Source organism: Salvelinus fontinalis, unplaced genomic scaffold (assembly GCF_029448725.1).
Source record: "Salvelinus fontinalis isolate EN_2023a unplaced genomic scaffold, ASM2944872v1 scaffold_0005, whole genome shotgun sequence".
NCBI lineage: Eukaryota > Metazoa > Chordata > Actinopteri > Salmoniformes > Salmonidae > Salvelinus > Salvelinus fontinalis.
The window spans coordinates 1,485,803-1,500,305 of record NW_026600214.1 but is presented as its reverse complement, the minus strand read 5'-3'; the positions used below and the strand labels follow the sequence as shown (position 1 = coordinate 1,500,305).

General features: G+C 43.7%; 1 protein-coding gene across 1 annotated transcript in view; it reads right to left on the bottom strand.

The window, feature by feature from the left end:
• Positions 1-14,403: 14,403 nt before the first annotated feature.
• Positions 14,404-14,503, bottom strand: part of LOC129842008 (serine protease HTRA3-like) — a 26,220-nt gene continuing 26,120 nt past the window's right edge. Inside the window, exon 10 of the mRNA XM_055910382.1 lies at positions 14,404-14,503. This exon is cut by the window's right edge and continues 2,087 nt beyond it. The gene's annotated coding sequence lies outside the window, so the exon portion shown is untranslated.

Below are 14,503 nucleotides of genomic sequence, written 5' to 3'. Positions count from 1 at the left end.
GCGTCTACAACTGAACTAAAGGGAGTCAACAACTGAACTAAAGGGCGTCTACTACTGAACTAAAGGGCGTCTACTACTGAACTAAAGGGCGTCTACAACTGAACTAAAGGGCGTCTACTACTGAACTAAAGGGCGTCTACAACTGAACTAAAGGGCGTCTACTACTGAACTAAAGGGTGTCTACTACTGAACTAAAGGGCGTCAACTACTGAACTAAAGGGCGTCTACAACTGAAATAAAGGGGGTCTACTACTGAACTAAAGGGCGTCTACAACTGAACTAAAGGGCGTCTACTACTGAACTAAAGGGCGTCTACTACTGAACTAAAGGGCGTCAACTACTGAACTAAAGGGCGTCTATAACTGAACTAAAGGGTGTCAACAACTGAACTAAAGGGTGTCAACTACTGAACTAAAGGGCGTCTATAACTGAACTAAAGGGTCTCAACAACTGAAATAAAGGGCGTCTACAACTGAACTAAAGGGCGTCTACAACTGAACTAAAGGGCGTCTACTACTGAACTAAAGGGCGTCTACAACTGAACTAAAGGGCGTCAACTACTGAACTAAAGGGCGTCTACTACTGAACTAAAGGGCGTCAACTACTGAACTAAAGGGCGTCTACAACTGAACTAAAGGGCGTCTACAACTGAACTAAAGGGCGTCTACAACTGAACTAAAGGGCGTCTACTACTGAACTAAAGGGCGTCTACAACTGAACTAAAGGGCGTCAACAACTGAACTAAAGGGTGTCTACTACTGAACTAAAGGGTGTCTACTACTGAACTAAAGGGCGTCTACTACTGAACTAAAGGGCGTCTACTACTGAACTAAAGGGCGTCTACAACTGAACTAACGGGCGTCTATAACTGAACTAAAGGGCGTCTACAACTGAACTAAAGGGCGTCTACTACTGAACTAAAGGGCGTCAACAACTGAACTAAAGGGCGTCTATAACTGAAAGGGCGTCTACAACTGAACTAAAGGGCCTCTACAACTGAACTAAAGGGGGTCTACTACTGAACTAAAGGGGGTCTACTACTGAACTAAAGGGCGTCTACTACTGAACTAAAGGGCGTCTATAACTGAACTAAAGGGCGTCTACAACTGAACTAAAGGGTGTCTACAACTGAACTAAAGGGCGTCTATAACTGAACTAAAGGGCGTCTACTACTGAACTAAAGGGCGTCTACAACTGAACTAAAGGGCGTCAACTACTGAACTAAAGGGCGTCTACTACTGAACTAAAGGGCGTCAACTACTGAACTAAAGGGCGTCTACAACTGAACTAAAGGGCGTCTACAACTGAACTAAAGGGCGTCTACAACTGAACTAAAGGGCGTCTACTACTGAACTAAAGGGCTTCTACAACTGAACTAAAGGGCGTCAACAACTGAACTAAAGGGTGTCTACTACTGAACTAAAGGGTGTCTACTACTGAACTAAAGGGCGTCTACTACTGAACTAAAGGGCGTCTACAACTGAACTAAAGGGCGTCTACAACTGAACTAAAGGGTGTCTACTACTGAACTAAAGGGCGTCAACAACTGAACTAAAGGGCGTCTATAACTGAACTAAAGGGCGTCTACAACTGAACTAAAGGGCGTCTACAACTGAACTAAAGGGGGTCTACTACTGAACTAAAGGGGGTCTACTACTGAACTAAAGGGCGTCTACTACTGAACTAAAGGGCGTCTATAACTGAACTAAAGGGCGTCTACAACTGAACTAAAGGGTGTCTACAACTGAACTAAAGGGCGTCTACAACTGAACTAAAGGGCGTCTACAACTGAACTAAAGGGCCTCTACAACTGAACTAAAGGGCGTCTGCAACTGAACTAAAGGGCGTCTACTACTGAACTAAAGGGCGTCTACTACTGAACTAAAGGGCGTCAACTACTGAACTAAAGGGCGTCTACAACTGAACTAAAGGGCGTCTACAACTGAACTAAAGGGCGTCTACTACTGAACTAAAGGGCGTCTACAACTGAACTAAAGGGCGTCAACAACTGAACTAAAGGGTGTCTACTACTGAACTAAAGGGTGTCTACTACTGAACTAAAGGGCGTCTACTACTGAACTAAAGGGGGTCTACTACTGAACTAAAGGGCGTCTACAACTGAACTAAAGGGTGTCTACTACTGAACTAAAGGGCGTCAACAACTGAACTAAAGGGCGTCTATAACTGAACTAAAGGGCGTCTACAACTGAACTAAAGGGCGTCTATAACTGAACTAAAGGGCGTCTACAACTGAACTAAAGGGCGTCTACTACTGAACTAAAGGGCGTCAACAACTGAACTAAAGGGTGTCTATAACTGAAAGGGCGTCTACAACTGAACTAAAGGGCCTCTACAACTGAACTAAAGGGGGTCTACTACTGAACTAAAGGGGGTCTACTACTGAACTAAAGGGCGTCTACTACTGAACTAAAGGGCGTCTATAACTGAACTAAAGGGCGTCTACAACTGAACTAAAGGGCGTCTACAACTGAACTAAAGGGCGTCTATAACTGAACTAAAGGGCGTCTACAACTGAACTAAAGGGCGTCTACAACTGAACTAAAGGGCGTCTATAACTGAACTAAAGGGCGTCTATAACTGAACTAAAGGGCGTCTACAACTGAACTAAAGGGCGTCTACAACTGAACTAAAGGGCGTCTACAACTGAACTAAAGTGCGTCTACAACTGAACTAAAGGGCGTCTATAACTGAACTAAAGGGCGTCTACACCTGAACTAAAGGGCGTCTACAACTGAACTAAAGGGCGTCTATAACTGAACTAAAGGGCGTCTACAACTGAACTAAAGTGCGTCTACAACTGAACTAAAGGGCGTCTACAACTGAACTAAAGGGCGTCTACAACTGAACTAAAGGGCGTCTACAACTGAACTAAAGGGCGTCTACAACTGAACTAAAGGGCGTCTACAACTGAACTAAAGGGCGTCTACAACTGAACTAAAGGGCGTCTACAACTGAACTAAAGGGCGTCAACTACTGAACTAAAGGGCGTCTACAACTGAACTAAAGGGCGTCTACAACTGAACAAAATGGCGTCTATAACTGAACTAAAGGGCGTCTACAACTGAACTAAAGGGCTTCTACAACTGAACTAAAGGGCGTCAACTACTGAACTAAAGGGCGTCAACTACTGAACTAAAGGGCGTCTACAACTGAACTAAAGGACGTCTATAACTGAACTAAAGGACGTCTACAACTGAACTAAAGGGCGTCTACTACTGAACTAAAGGGCGTCTACTACTGAACTAAAGGGCGTCTACAACTGAACTAAAGGGCGTCTACAACTGAACTAAAAGGCGTCAACTACTGAACTAAAGGGCGTCTACAACTGAACTAAAGGGAGTCAACAACTGAACTAAAGGGCGTCTACTACTGAACTAAAGGGCGTCTACTACTGAACTAAAGGGCGTCTACAACTGAACTAAAGGGCGTCTACTACTGAACTAAAGGGCGTCTACAACTGAACTAAAGGGCGTCTACTACTGAACTAAAGGGTGTCTACTACTGAACTAAAGGGCGTCAACTACTGAACTAAAGGGCGTCTACAACTGAAATAAAGGGGGTCTACTACTGAACTAAAGGGCGTCTACAACTGAACTAAAGGGCGTCTACTACTGAACTAAAGGGCGTCTACTACTGAACTAAAGGGCGTCAACTACTGAACTAAAGGGCGCCTATAACTGAACTAAAGGGTGTCAACAACTGAACTAAAGGGTGTCAACTACTGAACTAAAGGGCGTCTATAACTGAACTAAAGGGTCTCAACAACTGAAATAAAGGGCGTCTACAACTGAACTAAAGGGCGTCTACAACTGAACTAAAGGGCGTCTACTACTGAACTAAAGGGCGTCTACAACTGAACTAAAGGGCGTCTACAACTGAACTAAAGGGCGTCTACTACTGAACTAAAGGGCGTCAACTACTGAACTAAAGGGCGTCTACAACTGAACTAAAGGGCGTCTACAACTGAACTAAAGGGCGTCTACAACTGAACTAAAGGGCGTCTCCTACTGAACTAAAGGGCGTCTACAACTGAACTAAAGGGCGTCAACAACTGAACTAAAGGGTGTCTACTACTGAACTAAAGGGTGTCTACTACTGAACTAAAGGGCGTCTACTACTGAACTAAAGGGCGTCTACTACTGAACTAAAGGGCGTCTACAACTGAACTAACGGGCGTCTATAACTGAACTAAAGGGCGTCTACAACTGAACTAAAGGGCGTCTACTACTGAACTAAAGGGCGTCAACAACTGAACTAAAGGGCGTCTATAACTGAAAGGGCGTCTACAACTGAACTAAAGGGCCTCTACAACTGAACTAAAGGGGGTCTACTACTGAACTAAAGGGGGTCTACTACTGAACTAAAGGGCGTCTACTACTGAACTAAAGGGCGTCTATAACTGAACTAAAGGGCGTCTACAACTGAACTAAAGGGTGTCTACAACTGAACTAAAGGGCGTCTATAACTGAACTAAAGGGCGTCTACTACTGAACTAAAGGGCGTCTACAACTGAACTAAAGGGCGTCAACTACTGAACTAAAGGGCGTCTACTACTGAACTAAAGGGCGTCAACTACTGAACTAAAGGGCGTCTACAACTGAACTAAAGGGCGTCTACAACTGAACTAAAGGGCGTCTACAACTGAACTAAAGGGCGTCTACTACTGAACTAAAGGGCTTCTACAACTGAACTAAAGGGCGTCAACAACTGAACTAAAGGGTGTCTACTACTGAACTAAAGGGTGTCTACTACTGAACTAAAGGGCGTCTACTACTGAACTAAAGGGCGTCTACAACTGAACTAAAGGGCGTCTACAACTGAACTAAAGGGTGTCTACTACTGAACTAAAGGGCGTCAACAACTGAACTAAAGGGCGTCTATAACTGAACTAAAGGGCGTCTACAACTGAACTAAAGGGCGTCTACAACTGAACTAAAGGGGGTCTACTACTGAACTAAAGGGGGTCTACTACTGAACTAAAGGGCGTCTACTACTGAACTAAAGGGCGTCTATAACTGAACTAAAGGGCGTCTACAACTGAACTAAAGGGTGTCTACAACTGAACTAAAGGGCGTCTACAACTGAACTAAAGGGCGTCTACAACTGAACTAAAGGGCCTCTACAACTGAACTAAAGGGCGTCTGCAACTGAACTAAAGGGCGTCTACTACTGAACTAAAGGGCGTCTACTACTGAACTAAAGGGCGTCAACTACTGAACTAAAGGGCGTCTACAACTGAACTAAAGGGCGTCTACAACTGAACTAAAGGGCGTCTACTACTGAACTAAAGGGCGTCTACAACTGAACTAAAGGGCGTCAACAACTGAACTAAAGGGTGTCTACTACTGAACTAAAGGGTGTCTACTACTGAACTAAAGGGCGTCTACTACTGAACTAAAGGGCGTCTACTACTGAACTAAAGGGCGTCTACAACTGAACTAAAGGGTGTCTACTACTGAACTAAAGGGCGTCAACAACTGAACTAAAGGGCGTCTATAACTGAACTAAAGGGCGTCTACAACTGAACTAAAGGGCGTCTGTAACTGAACTAAAGGGCGTCTACAACTGAACTAAAGGGCGTCTACTACTGAACTAAAGGGCGTCAACAACTGAACTAAAGGGTGTCTATAACTGAAAGGGCGTCTACAACTGAACTAAAGGGCCTCTACAACTGAACTAAAGGGGGTCTACTACTGAACTAAAGGGGGTCTACTACTGAACTAAAGGGCGTCTACTACTGAACTAAAGGGCGTCTATAACTGAACTAAAGGGCGTCTACAACTGAACTAAAGGGCGTCTACAACTGAACTAAAGGGCGTCTATAACTGAACTAAAGGGCGTCTACAACTGAACTAAAGGGCGTCTACAACTGAACTAAAGGGCGTCTATAACTGAACTAAAGGGCGTCTATAACTGAACTAAAGGGCGTCTACAACTGAACTAAAGGGCGTCTACAACTGAACTAAAGGGCGTCTACAACTGAACTAAAGTGCGTCTACAACTGAACTAAAGGGCGTCTATAACTGAACTAAAGGGCGTCTACACCTGAACTAAAGGGCGTCTACAACTGAACTAAAGGGCGTCTATAACTGAACTAAAGGGCGTCTACAACTGAACTAAAGTGCGTCTACAACTGAACTAAAGGGCGTCTACAACTGAACTAAAGGGCGTCTACAACTGAACTAAAGGGCGTCTACAACTGAACTAAAGGGCGTCTACAACTGAACTAAAGGGCGTCTACAACTGAACTAAAGGGCGTCTACAACTGAACTAAAGGGCGTCTACAACTGAACTAAAGGGCGTCAACTACTGAACTAAAGGGCGTCTACAACTGAACTAAAGGGCGTCTACAACTGAACAAAATGGCGTCTATAACTGAACTAAAGGGCGTCTACAACTGAACTAAAGGGCGTCTACAACTGAACTAAAGGGCGTCAACTACTGAACTAAAGGGCGTCTACTACTGAACTAAAGGGCGTCTACAACTGAACTAAAGGGCGTCTGCAACTGAACTAAAGGGTGTCTGACACTGAACTAAAGGGCGTCTACTACTGAACTAAAGGGCGTTTACTACTGAACTAAAGGGCGTCTACTACTGAACTAAAGGGCGTCAACAACTGAACTAAAGGGCGACTATAACTGAAAGGGCGTCTACAACTGAACTAAAGGGCCTCTACAACTGAACTAAAGGGGGTCTACTACTGAACTAAAGGGCGTCTACTACTGAACTAAAGGGGGTCTACTACTGAACTAAAGGGCGTCTACAACTGAACTAAAGGGCGTCTACAACTGAACTAAAGGGCGTCTACTACTGAACTAAAGGGCGTCTACAACTGAACTAAAGGGCGTCAACAACTGAACTAAAGGGCGTCTACAACTGAACTAAAGGGCGTCTACAACTGAACTAAAGGGCGTCAACTACTGAACTAAAGGGCGTCTACAACTGAACTAAAGGGCGTCTACAACTGAACTAAAGGGCGTCAACTACTGAACTAAAGGGTGTCTACTACTGAACTAAAGGGCGTCTACAACTGAACTAAAGGGCGTCTACAACTGAACTAAAGGGCGTCTACAACTGAACTAAAGGGCGTCTACTACTGAACTAAAGGGCGTCTACTACTGAACTAAAGGGCGTCTACAACTGAACTAAAGGGCGTCAACTACTGAACTAAAGGGCGTCTACAACTGAACTAAAGGGCGTCAACTACTGAACTAAAGGGCGTCTGCAACTGAACTAAAGGGCGTCTACTACTGAACTAAAGGGCGTCTACTACTGAACTAAAGGGCGTCAACTACTGAACTAAAGGGCGTCTACTACTGAACTAAAGGGTGTCAACTACTGAACTAAAGGGCGTCTACTACTGAACTAAAGGGCGTCTACTACTGAACTAAAGGGCGTCTACAACTGAACTAAAGGGCGTCTACTACTGAACTAAAGGGCGTCTATAACTGAACTAAAGGGTGTCAACTACTGAACTAAAGGGCGTCTACAACTGAACTAAAGGGCGTCTATAACTGAACTAAAGGGCGTCAACAACTGAACTAAAGGGCGTCTACTACTGAACTAAAGGGCGTCTATAACTGAACTAAAGGGTGTCAACTACTGAATTAAAGGGCGTCTACTACTGAACTAAAGGGCGTCTACTACTGAACTAAAGGGCGTCTACTACTGAACTAAAGGGCGTCTATAACTGAACTAAAGGGTGTCAACTACTGAACTAAAGGGCGTCTACTACTGAACTAAAGGGCGTCTACAACTGAACTAAAGGGCGTCTACAACTGAACTAAAGGGCGTCTACAACTGAACTAAAGGGCGTCTACAACTGAACTAAAGGGCGTCTACAACTGAACTAAAGGGCGTCTACAACTGAACTAAAGGGCGTCAACAACTGAACTAAAGGGCGTCTATAACTGAAAGGGCGTCTATAACTGAACTAAAGGGCGTCAACAACTGAACTAAAGGGCGTCAACAACTGAACTAAAGGGCGTCTATAACTAAACTAAAGGGCGTCTATAACTGAACTAAAGGGCGTCTAGAACTGAACTAAAGGGCGTCTACTACTGAACTAAAGGGCCTCTACAACTGAACTAAAGGGCGTCTACAACTGAACTAAAGGGCGTCTATAACTGAACTAAAGGGCGTCTACAACTGAACTAAAGGGCGTCTTCTACTGAACTAAAGGGCGTCAACAACTGAACTAAAGGGCGTCTATAACTGAAAGGGCGTCTACAACTGAACTAAAGGGGGTCTACTACTGAACTAAAGGGGGTCTACTACTGAACTAAAGGACGTCTACAACTGAACTAAAGGGCGTCTACAACTGAACTAAAGGGCGTCTACAACTGAACTAAAGGGCGTCTACAACTGAACTAAAGGGCGTCTATAACTGAACTAAAGGGCGTCTACTACTGAACTAAAGGGCGTCTGCAACTGAACTAAAGGGCGTCTATAACTGAACTAAAGGGCGTCAACTACTGAACTAAAGGGCGTCTACAACTGAACTAAAGGGGGTCAACTACTGAACTAAAGGGCGTCTACAACTGAACTAAAGGGCGTCTACAACTGAACTAAAGGGCGTCTACAACTGAACTAAAGGGCGTCTACTACTGAACTAAAGGGCGTCTACAACTGAACTAAAGGGCGTCTACAACTGAACTAAAGGGCGTCAACTACTTGAACTAAAGGGCGTCTACAACTGAACTAAAGGGCGTCTGCAACTGAACTAAAGGGCGTCTGCAACTGAACTAAAGGGCGTCTACAACTGAACTAAAGGGCGTCAACTACTGAACTAAAGGGCGTCTACTACTGAACTAAAGGGCGTCTACAACTGAACTAAAGGGCGTCTACTACTGAACTAAAGGGGGTCTACTACTGAACTAAAGGGCGTCTACAACTGAACTAAAGGGCGTCTACAACTGAACTAAAGGGCGTCTACTACTGAACTAAAGGGCGTCTACAACTGAACTAAAGGGCGTCTGCAACTGAACTAAAGGGCGTCTGCAACTGAACTAAAGGGCGTCTACATCTGAACTAAAGGGCGTCAACTACTGAACTAAAGGGCGTCTACTACTGAACTAAAGGGCGTCTATAACTGAACTAAAGGGTGTCTACTACTGAACTAAAGGGCGTCTACAACTGAACTAAAGGGCGTCTACAACTGAACTAAAGGGCGTCTACTACTGAACTAAAGGGCGTCTATAACTGAACTAAAGGGCGTCTATAACTGAACTAAAGGGCGTCTACTACTGAACTAAAGGGCTTCTACAACTGAACTAAAGGGCGTCTACTACTGAACTAAAGGGCGTCTACAACTGAACTAAAGGGCGTCTATAACTGAACTAAAGGGCGTCTACAACTGAACTAAAGGGCGTCAACTACTGAACTAAAGGGCGTCTACAACTGAACTAAAGGGCGTCTACAACTGAACTAAAGGGCGTCTACTACTGAACTAAAGGGCGTCTACAACTGAACTAAAGGGCGTCTGTAACTGAACTAAAGGGCGTCTACAACTGAACTAAAGGGCGTCAACTACTGAACTAAAGGGCGTCTACAACTGAACTAAAGGGCGTCTACAACTGAACTAAAGGGCGTCTACTACTGAACTAAAGGGCGTCTACTACTGAACTAAAGGGTGTCAACAACTGAACTAAAGGGCGTCTACAACTGAACTAAAGGGCGTCTACTACTGAACTAAAGGGCGTCAACTACTGAAATAAAGGGCGTCTACAACTGAACTAAAGGGCGTCAACTACTGAACTAAAGGGCGTCTGCAACTGAACTAAAGGGCGTCTACTACTGAACTAAAGGGCGTCTACAACTGAACTAAAGGGCGTCAACTACTGAACTAAAGGGCGTCTACTACTGAACTAAAGGGCGTCTACTACTGAACTAAAGGGCGTCTACAACTGAACTAAAGGGCGTCTACTACTGAACTAAAGGGCGTCTATAACTGAACTAAAGGGTGTCAACTACTGAACTAAAGGGCGTCTACAACTGAACTAAAGGGCGTCTACTACTGAACTAAAGGGCGTCTATAACTGAACTAAAGGGTGTCAACTACTGAACTAAAGGGCGTCTACAACTGAACTAAAGGGCGTCTACAACTGAACTAAAGGGCGTCTACAACTGAACTAAAGGGCGTCTACAACTGAACTAAAGGGCGTCTACAACTGAACTAAAGGGCGTCAACTACTGAACTAAAGGGCGTCTACTACTGAACTAAAGGGCGTCTACAACTGAACTAAAGGGCGTCTGCAACTGAACTAAAGGGTGTCTGACACTGAACTAAAGGGCGTCTACTACTGAACTAAAGGGCGTTTACTACTGAACTAAAGGGCGTCTACTACTGAACTAAAGGGCGTCAACAACTGAACTAAAGGGCGTCTATAACTGAAAGGGCGTCTATAACTGACCTAAAGGGCGTCAACAACTGAACTAAAGGGCGTCAACAACTGAACTAAAGGGCGTCTATAACTAAACTAAAGGGCGTCTATAACTGAACTAAAGGGCGTCTACAACTGAACTAAAGGGCGTCTACTACTGAACTAAAGGGCGTCTACAACTGAACTAAAGGGCGTCTACAACTGAACTAAAGGGCGTCTATAACTGAACTAAAGGGCGTCTACAACTGAACTAAAGGGCGTCTACTACTGAACTAAAGGGCGTCAACAACTGAACTAAAGGGCGTCTATAACTGAAAGGGCGTCTACAACTGAACTAAAGGGGGTCTACTACTGAACTAAAGGGGGTCTACTACTGAACTAAAGGACGTCTACAACTGAACTAAAGGGCGTCTACAACTGAAATAAGGGCGTCTACAACTGAACTAAAGGGCGTCTACAACTGAACTAAAGGGCGTCTATAACTGAACTAAAGGGCGTCTACTACTGAACTAAAGGGCGTCTGCAACTGAACTAAAGGGCGTCTATAACTGAACTAAAGGGCGTCAACTACTGAACTAAAGGGCGTCTACAACTGAACTAAAGGGGGTCAACTACTGAACTAAAGGGGGTCAACTACTGAACTAAAGGGGGTCTACTACTGAACTAAAGGGCGTCTACAACTGAACTAAAGGGCGTCTACAACTGAACTAAAGGGCGTCTACTACTGAACTAAAGGGCGTCTACAACTGAACTAAAGGGCGTCTACAACTGAACTAAAGGGCGTCAACTACTTGAACTAAAGGGCGTCTACAACTGAACTAAAGGGCGTCTGCAACTGAACTAAAGGGCGTCTGCAACTGAACTAAAGGGCGTCTACAACTGAACTAAAGGGCGTCAACTACTGAACTAAAGGGCGTCTACTACTGAACTAAAGGGCGTCTACAACTGAACTAAAGGGCGTCTACTACTGAACTAAACGGGGTCTACTACTGAACTAAAGGGCGTCTACAACTGAACTAAAGGGCGTCTACAACTGAACTAAAGGGCGTCTACTAGTGAACTAAAGGGCGTCTACAACTGAACTAAAGGGCGTCTGCAACTGAACTAAAGGGCGTCTGCAACTGAACTAAAGGGCGTCTACTACTGAACTAAAGGGCGTCTACAACTGAACTAAAGGGCGTCTACTACTGAACTAAAGGGTGTCTACAACTGAACTAAAGGGCGTCAACTACTGAACTAAAGGGCGTCTACAACTGAACTAAAGGGCGTCTACAACTGAACTAAAGGGCGTCTACTACTGAACTAAAGGGCGTCTACAACTGAACTAAAGGGCGTCTGTAACTGAACTAAAGGGCGTCTACAACTGAACTAAAGGGCGTCAACTACTGAACTAAAGGGCGTCTACAACTGAACTAAAGGGCGTCTACAACTGAACTAAAGGGCGTCTACTACTGAACTAAAGGGCGTCTACTACTGAACTAAAGGGTGTCAACAACTGAATTAACTTCTTGAGAATACAGGGGGTGCTATTTCGCATTAGCATAATTGCCTCTACAGACTAAACTGCCTCTTATTCAATTATTGCTGTTACTATATGCATATAACCATATAGCATTGGATAGAAAACAAGCTATGGTTTTTAAAACCGTTCCAATTGAGTCTCTGAGTCAAACACAGGTCATTTCACAGCACTTTCCCTGAGCCTGAAAAAGATTGCAAGATGTGTATGCTCGCTTCAAAGCTCTGCCTATATATGGTCACGCCACCTATGACCCGAATGACACTTCCTACTTCTTCCTATGGGTGTTTGGAAGACGTCAGAGGAGAAATTTTTTGTTTATCTTGTACTGACGTGAAATAAGACTTATTTCTTTAGCGTGACCGACAACTTCCGGTTTCTGAGATGCGCGTTTTCAGAGGTGGCATTGTCTTTTGTTATGCTGACGTTATGGATGAAAACTATCTCCGTGTCGAAGTTTGTTTGCTACATGTGACCATATCACCGTAATGTATGTTTTTTCAATATAGTTTAATCAGATTATTAGAATTTTTTCGGGAGTTTTGCCGTGTTCCGTTCTTTGAGTTTTTTAACTTTGGGAATTGACCGTGCCAGTCGACCAGTACCCAGGCTGAATGAAGAGGGGAGGTTGCCATTGTGAATGGATTGAACGACTCATCAGGACTAAGGACACCTTGATCAACATTCTGATGAAAGACCAGCAATAGTAAGACCCAATTTACGATGTTATTTCATATATCTGTCGTGCATGTGAACTGGTCGCGCGCGTCCAGCTGGTTTTGGCTGGCCTTGTTATGCTAATTAGCGATACATTTTGTTTTCGCTATAAAACATTTAAAAAATCTGAAATATTGTTTGGATTCACCAGATGTTGGGCTTTCAATGTCTGTACGCTGTGTATTTTTTCTGAAATGTTTTAAGACAAGTAATTAGTTATATAACGTTGGTCTCTGTAATTGTTCTAGCTGCATCAGCACTATATCAGATTGCAGCTGCAATGTAGAACTGTGATTTATACCTGAAAAATGCACATTTAAAAAAAAAAAACTATGCTATACCATAAATATGTTATCAGACTGTCATCTTATAAATTTGTTTGTTGGTTTGTGGCTATCAATATCTTAGTTTAGCCGAATTGGTGATAGCACCTGATGGAGTAAGAAACTGTTGGAGTAAGAAAATGGTGTCTTTTGCTAACGTGTTTAGCTAATAGATTTACATATTTTGTCTTCCCTGTAAAACATTTAAAAAATCTGAAATGGTGGTTTTATTCACAAGATCTGTGTCTTTCATTGGGTGTCTTGGACTTGTGATTTAATGATATTTAGATGCTACTATTTAATTGTGACGCTATGCTAGCGATGCTAATCAGTGTGTGGGGGGGGGGGGGTGCTCCCGGATCCGGGTTAGGTACTCTGTAGAGGCTAAAGGGCGTCTACAACTGAACTAAAGGGCGTCTACAACTGAACTAAAGGGCGTCAACTACTGAACTAAAGGGCGTCTACAACTGAACTAAAGGGCGTCAACTACTGAACTAAAGGGCGTCTGCAACTGAACTAAAGGGCGTCTACTACTGAACTAAAGGGCGTCTACTACTGAACTAAAGGGCGTCAACTACTGAACTAAAGGGCGTCTACTACTGAACTAAAGGGCGTCTACTACTGAACTAAAGGGCGTCTACTACTGAACTAAAGGGCGTCTACAACTGAACTAAAGGGCGTCTACTACTGAACTAAAGGGCGTCTATAACTGAACTAAAGGGTGTCAACTACTGAACTAAAGGGCGTCTACAACTGAACTAAAGGGCGTCTACTACTGAACTAAAGGGCGTCTATAACTGAACTAAAGGGTGTCAACTACTGAACTAAAGGGCGTCTACAACTGAACTAAAGGGCGTCTATAACTGAACTAAAGGGCGTCAACAACTTAACTAAAGGGGGTCTACAACTGAACTAAAGGGCGTCTACAACTGAACTAAAGGGCGTCTACAACTGAACTAAAGGGCGTCAACAACTTAACTAAAGGGCGTCTACAACTGAACTAAAGGGCCTCTACAACTGAACTAAAGGGCCTCTACAACTGAACTAAAGGGCCTCTACAACTGAACTAAAGGGCGTCTACATCCAAAAATAAAACATTTTTAGATTTTCCTCAAAAGTGGTCTCCTGTTGTGGCTTAAACACTGCTGTAGAGTTTAAACGTCCAATTTTGTTGTTTCACTATTAAAAAAAACGTTTGACTTTGAATGCGGAAACTTGCTTCCAGAGGCAGTTCGGGTTTCAGTTCAGTTTGACACAGATTTTCATAAAATCTGCATTAAAGAAATATGCGTATTTTCCCACCAGAGGTTTCCATCAAACTGACGTGTTTGCGGATAAACGGCTGTGTGTCATGACATAGTGCACATTATTTATGTAAATATCATAATGTAGGAATAAATCCGTCACTAGATTTTGAAATATGAACTTTATTTACTCATGATAATTTGGACATACATATAGCATAAAACGGCTTAGCAACCACCTAGCAACCAGGCTAAACTATGAGGTTTATGGGCAATCGGGTCCTTAAAAAACAAAT